The sequence below is a fragment of the Dipodomys merriami genome, unplaced genomic scaffold, assembly GCF_024711535.1.
Source record: "Dipodomys merriami isolate MVZ:Mamm:240054 unplaced genomic scaffold, mDipMer1.0.p SCAF_4, whole genome shotgun sequence".
In the NCBI taxonomy this organism is placed as follows: domain Eukaryota; kingdom Metazoa; phylum Chordata; class Mammalia; order Rodentia; family Heteromyidae; genus Dipodomys; species Dipodomys merriami.
The window spans coordinates 87,304,049-87,310,885 of NW_027205603.1; positions in this window are offsets into that span (position 1 = coordinate 87,304,049).

Sequence of the window (6,837 nt, forward strand, 5' to 3'; positions counted from 1 at the left end):
TGAACCTCAAAACCGGCTCTGGGGACAAGGCGAGGATGGATGAGGGCAGAGCCCAGGGACCTGGCAGCATTTCACCTGAAGCTACCCCGTGCGCAGGCCACCGAATAGTTCACTTCCATAAGCATTCTAAAGCCTACCAGCCATCTATTTAACAAGGAAGGATCAAAACAAAAAGAGCAGAAGTATTTAAATAAGTTCTACTCTCTGGGATGATAACTATAAAGAGTGAAATATGGTTCGTTGACTTGTGAAAGTTCTCTAGATCACGCTGTTTAGGACAAAGTCTGAGTGATCTCAGAACATGCTACCCTAGCAATGCACAGCTGTGATTCCACAGGTAACACGCACATCTGGGGATGCTCACAGCCCCTCCCAAGACCTCGTGTTCTGGCATTGATAACAGTAAGAGTTGGACACAGGGAGTGGCCAGTGGTGACTGAATTCCCAAGGTCAGGTCAGCCTCGGTCATTTGGATGTGACCTCAGAGCCATCCCAGAGCTCTCCAGTGTGGCCTGGAGCTCCCAGGGCAAGGCCTCTGGAGACTCACCTTCAGCCTGAAGAGGAATCATCTAGAACTTAACATCAGAGAGTTAACTGCTGGTGAGATTTGTGTGATTAAAGAAGGTCACACGCAGAGCTTTATCCCCAAAGACAACCAGCCTGTGACTGCATTACTACAGAGCTGCAGAGCTGAGCAAGGAACTCAAAGAACTTTCACTCTACCCTTGCTCATTCATTCATTCATCCATTCATCAGTCACTGTGAAGACACTAGCGGCTAGGTTAGGACTAGAGAAGGGTTGATAGCATAGCGACCTCTGTCCTACAGTGTTCTTAACTCTTTGCATGCCTTTTACAATACCAAGCACTACTCAGAATTGGGGTGAACCACCATGCCAGGGAATGGGGTAGTCTTGACCCCGTGAAGGGAGCGTTACTTCCTCCAGATTGATGTAACCCTGCAGAGACAAGTTTGGAAACTTGTGTTCTGGCTCTATTTTTGGTACCATAGTTCAGCCCACGGCATGTTAAGGCTCTCTGACAGAGACAGCAATGCTCCAGATCCTTCTTAGATGTGTTTATTGGAATAAAAATGATCAACAGTCATCTGACTACATAGGCAACATGGACTCTGTTATAGATTGTTTTACTTTCCTTTTTTTTTTGTCGGTCATGGGGCTTGAACTCTGGGCTTGGGCACTGTCCTTGTGCTCTTCAGCTCAAGGCGAGTGCTTTACTGCTTGAGCCACAGCGCCACTTCTGGTTTTCTGGTGGTTTATTGGAGATAAGAGTCTCACGGACTTTACTGCCCAGGCTGGCTTTGAACTGTGATCCTCAGATCTCAGCTTCCTGAGTAGCTAGGATGACAGGCGTGAACCACCGGCTAGATTGTTTTATTTTCTTTTTAGTAAGTTTTGTAGAGAGGGGATAGGGCAGAATTATTTTCTGATAGGGAAGATCAAAAATTCTTTCTAGGCAGCAGCCAAGGAGAGAGAGAGAGAGAGAGAGAGAGAGAGAGAGAGAGAGAGAGAGAGAGAGAGAGAGAGAGAGAGAGAGAGAGAGAGAGAGAGAGAGAGAGAGAGAACGAGAGCGTGCGCACACTAGGTCTCAGTGTCTGGGCAGAAGCGGTCAGCTGGGGAAAGTTGGGCTCTGTGGCTTACTGCTTCCCTCAGCCAAGTGCTGAGGCTGTCTGGATTTTTTACCCTGAATATACATATAGTACTGGGGTTTCCCCTCCAATCAGGACCTGGTAAGGCCTCAATGGACGAGCAGGTCCTGTGAGGCAGGGCTGTGAGCTGTGTGCCTGGAAAGCTAATGAGAACCCAGCAGCAGCAGCATCCTCGACACATCAGCTGCCCTGGGAATGGCTGTTGGCCCATACAGCTTCGTAGGAACCTTGCCAATGTGGCCTGGGTTCTGCTCCCCCTGGGAGAAGCAGCGGGTGCTCTCTGAATGGCATTGTGTCTCCTCGAACAAGAGCTCAGAGCATCTCTGTCTGGGTTTTTAGGTCCATCCAGGCAGACAGACATCCAGAACTCAGACAGCATCGAGAGCATCCTCATCTTCAACTACCTCCTCTTCCTCCCTCCATCCTCTCTCTCCTCCCATTATTTCCTCTCTCCCTATCCTCCTTTTTCTTCTTCTTTCTCTTCATCTACTTTTCCTTCCAGGTCTTCCTCCCTCCCCTCCCCTCCAGCCCTCCCATTCCTCCCTGGGCTCCTCCCTCAGGACAAGTAAGTACCTACCCCTGAAGGTCCAAAGGTCCCACGCCAGGTCACAGGAGGAGCTGTGTGGTGCGTGGCCTGGTGTGGCTGCAGACAGAGCCCTTTATACCCCAAGGAAAGACCCCTGGTCACATGCACGCCCTCCCCCACTCACATGGAGAAGCTGCTTTCCCTGCACGTGGGCAGGTGGGCTGCCCCTGAGGGAGGAGGCGCTTGAATGCTATGGCTTGGCACGGGCCAAGGCCCCATATTAAGAGGCCATTTCATCTCCCCAGGAGACGCAGGCTGTAATTAGAGAACAATGGTTGTGCTGTTCCACACCCCGGCCTCACCTCAGAGATTGAGTGGCTCAGTGGTTATGGCTCAGTGGTTATGTCTCTGTCATGAAGGCAGCTGGGGGGTGGGGTGGGGGATGAAAGATGATGAAAGCCACCGGCTCTCCTGCAAGGAGAAGGGCTGCCTTTGTCTGGTCTCGTTATTTCTTCAACAAAAGACCCTCTGGGGGTGATTCTTCTTATAGCTCTCTGGACTGGGACCTGGGAATCCAATACCTCATTTCATTGAGGGTATTTTTTTCCCTGCTCAAGCAGTGGTGCAGAGTGAAGTGGGCTTTATAATCAGATATTGGAGGTTCCACTCCTGCCATGGACTCACAGCGTGATCTTGAACTTCTCTCTGCTCAGGCTCGGCTTCCACATCCATCCACTGGCAATAATGCCCCTCGATTGTAAGGGGGAAGTGGGCCAGGAGCCGTGTATGGTCTAGGGGTTCTCAGGAGTCTAGGTCCTCTCCCTTTTCCTCTAAGATCTCCCTAGCCCTTTGTGTGGTGCTTTTATTATTGGATTCACCCAGAAAACTGGTATTTACTGAGCACTTGCTTTGTGCCACAAATGGTCGGCAAGATTCTGCTCTTATCACCTCCACAACAGCCATGCTATCCTGCTTTTCAAACTGTAGCAGAGAAGAACAGAGCAGTAGCTCCTGCTTATAGGCAGTCACCATGGCGTCCTACAGACAGAAGCAATCCTCCAAGCTTGTGCTTGGTTGCAGGTAAACGCTCAGCAGCTGGCTCCCTGCACGTGGCGGGAGATGCGGGACATGCCACACAATGAAAGCTGTGCTTGGTGGAGCCTTCGCTGAGCAGGCTCTGCTACAGCTTCTGTGTGCCCATGTTGGCTGATGTCCGACCACGGCTTTGCACTGGGGCAGAGGTGACATCGGCCGATCTGGCCCTTCCTCACCACCTCCAAAGCCGCCAGGTCAGTGGGGTCATGTGGCTTAGGGAAGCCAGACCCATGTTCTGAGCGTCCCCAAGCGTAACTACCGGATGATGCAGAGACCATAAAAACCTGCCTGTGGGAGTCGTTCTAGACATTTCCAAGGGATTGGATGCTTTCTCTCCAAAGCCTACAATGGAGTATGATGGTAATGGATAGCTTACTGGCTTTTGGGGAGAAATCACTCTCTTTTGTGGGTTTTGTCCTGGGCAAACATCATCCCGGGTGTTGGCTGTTTGCCAAAATGCCAAATATTCCCCGGACACGGGGCGGGGGCGCACAGAAGCAAATCACCTGTGACTGAAAACCACTGGGCTCCCATGGTTGGAGCCTTAGATTTTGTCGTGTTGGTGGTGGTGGTTGTCGTTCTTCTGTATAACACGCAAGAGCTAAAGTTTCACAAGAGCCAAGATGAAAGGCTATGAAATAAAGGGCTAAGTGGAGCTGTGGCTCATGCAGTGGAAAGCCAGCCTTAAATAGAAAAGCCCAGTGAGAGTGCAAGGCCTGAGTTCAAGCCCAGGTGTCTGTGCTCACACGTGTGTATGTGTACACACACACACACACACACACACACACACACACACACAGAAGAATACGCTTTTCTTGCAATCATAAACTGACTATTGACTTGAAGCCCCCCTGTACAACTGCTTACATGTAATTTTTTTTAAAGAAGCAAAGGGATATTCCCAATGAAGTTTTAAAATGACAGACTTATTATGAGAGCAACTGAAATCCTTTCTCCCAGAAGCCTGAAACACAATGTGCCACACAGAAACACAGAGAACACATACTCCAAAGGGGTGTGTGTGTGTGTGTGTGTGTGTGTGTGTGTGTGTGTGTGTGTGTCACAGAGACACACACACGCAAGGCCAAGCTGCACAAATGTGCTCCTGTCTCTTCCTCCCCTCCCAATCCTCCCTGTCCTTCTCCTTCCCACTCATCCCTCTTTCCTTCCCTACCCCTCTATCCCATGCCAAAAGAAGCTTGTATTAGGGGCATAAGGGAAATAGAAATGTATCTGTACTTGGCTGCCAGCAAGGACACAGTGTAATGATGCTACAAGTGGAGGTGTAGATTCTCCTCAACCCTCCATCCTCCATCCTCTTTTATCTAATCAGCTAAGCACTGGGGGCCACATACACATAAACAGATGCTTCTCTGGTTCTGTGGCAGCCCAGGACCTTTGTTGCTCAAGCCATCACCTCAGCTTAGACTCCAGGAGATCAGAGGATGCCAGCACAGGGCAGCACCATCTTGAGCCTGGAGATATTTTGTGTTGTCCTGTCTCAGTGGGGGTGGCGTGGGGATGGGGAGTGGATTCTTCAGTGCCCAGGACAACATCCACAAAAGAGAATGATTTGGCCCGAAGTCTCTACAATGCTAAGATGAAGATACAGCCAGCGTTCTTCCTGATGTTGCTGCTGTTGTGACCAATGGTGTGATTGGCTCCTGGTTCTCGGAGCTCTTGTCCTCCATGCTAGGAGAAATCCTGCACATGCCTCACAGGGACCTCACCTTGAGTGCTTTCAAGAGTATTGTCATGCTCTGTTATTACCCTCTAAGAACAGGATGGCCTATCCCATGTGGGCATACCCTACCCTAGGCAAGAAATCCTTCCTTGGGCTTAATTCTTGGGCCAGCCAACACCTTCCCTATGGTGAGTAATTCTTTGGAGGACTGTGATGATTCTTTCATGCTAAAAATCCTTAGTCAGTACCCAGAAGGTAGGGTGACCTCCACGTAGGACAAAGGATTATCTCCTTGATTCTGGCCCAAGTAGAAGTCCCTTTGCCCCTAGGAAATTTGCTGAGTCCCTGTCCAACTCATCTTTGCAAACCCAAAGGCAATTTGGGGCACCTTAAGTCAGGACAATAGGTATTTGCACAACTTTTGAGGGTCTCTCACATGTTCTGGAGATTAGGAAGGAATCTTTCAGTATGACCAGATAGAAGGACATAGGACTGTTTCCCTGCCTGAAGTTCCACTACTGCATCTCCATGGTCCTTCCTGCCAGGGCATCTACTTGTCTTCTGCTGCAGAACTGTCTTATACTTGAATTATGAATGAAAGTTACTGTGCCCTACAGGCCACCATAGATCACAGTGAGGTGGGAAACTGATGATCAGGGAGTCTTAAGGTGAGAGGGCTCAGGAGGAGCACCGGGTAGGCCAGGAGGAAAGCTGTCCTGGGCAATGAGGAATGAAGGGGCCCACGGAGGGGATCAGAGAGCACGAACCTGCTTAGAAATGCTCTGCACAGGGCCAGGCGCACACAGGGCAACTGGGGCACCTGTAGAGCTGATCAAAAGGGGCTTGATAACCTGGTACAGCATTGATAGCGCCCTCAGTGTGCAGTGACCCAAAGTATTCAAACACTGTGCCTCCCCCAGAAAAGGTCTTTCCCATGACCAGCTCCTGAAGGATCACCTTTGAATCTGTGAAATGTCCCAGGTAGTTTATGTAAACATGCCTTCTGGTGGGAGTCTTGGGCCAAGCAATATTAATTTAACTCACAGAGGGACTGGGAGTTGTTCCCAGTTCAGCTATTTGGAAACGCCATGCCTGTGTAACTGACTTCAAGACAATCTCCAGACACCAAAGCTCAGGAATTTTCCTGATTTATGATAGGTGTTGTCACACATTGTCACTGAGTGCTCAATGTACTATCTCATGTAGAGAGATACAATCCCATGTAGAGAGCGAACTGGAAATTCAACATCTGAGCAATCTTGAGCGCTTTGCTAGGTGCCTTTTACTGTTGATGAACTTTATTTGTCTTCTTTTGCTGTACTAAATAGTGCGTCCATCGTTCTGAGTCTGGTGGTCTTGCTACTGTAGCATTAAAGCATTAAGCCCAAAGGTGCTCTTTAAACCCCAGAAGAGAAATCACAATAAAGTGTCAATAAAAACAGATCTCTGCTCCTCATCTGGGCTAAAAGTCTTCATCATCTGACTTAGGATCTTGGAAGAAAATCTACAAACAACAGCATGACAAGTCTGATGGGTGTGTAGCCATATTTTGGTCAACAATATAGAAAATATTCCATGTAAATCTTTCCCGAGTATAGGCTCTGCCCTTCGCACGTGACCCTCTTGGTGTCTTCCTCAAGTCCTTTGAGTGTTGTGTTAGAGTTTCTAGGCTCAGACTAGTGTGTTCCCTCCTCTCTCGGAATTCTTCAGTGATGAGGATTGCTGCAGGGACCAGTCGTGTCTTGAGCAGAGGTTGAAGCCTCCTGTGAGTTTGGGGGAGCCTGGCGTTACTATGTTAACTACGAGGCCTCTACCTTCAATCCCTCTCACAGATTCTAGGAGAGAAAAGTGCTACTTCGGAGAA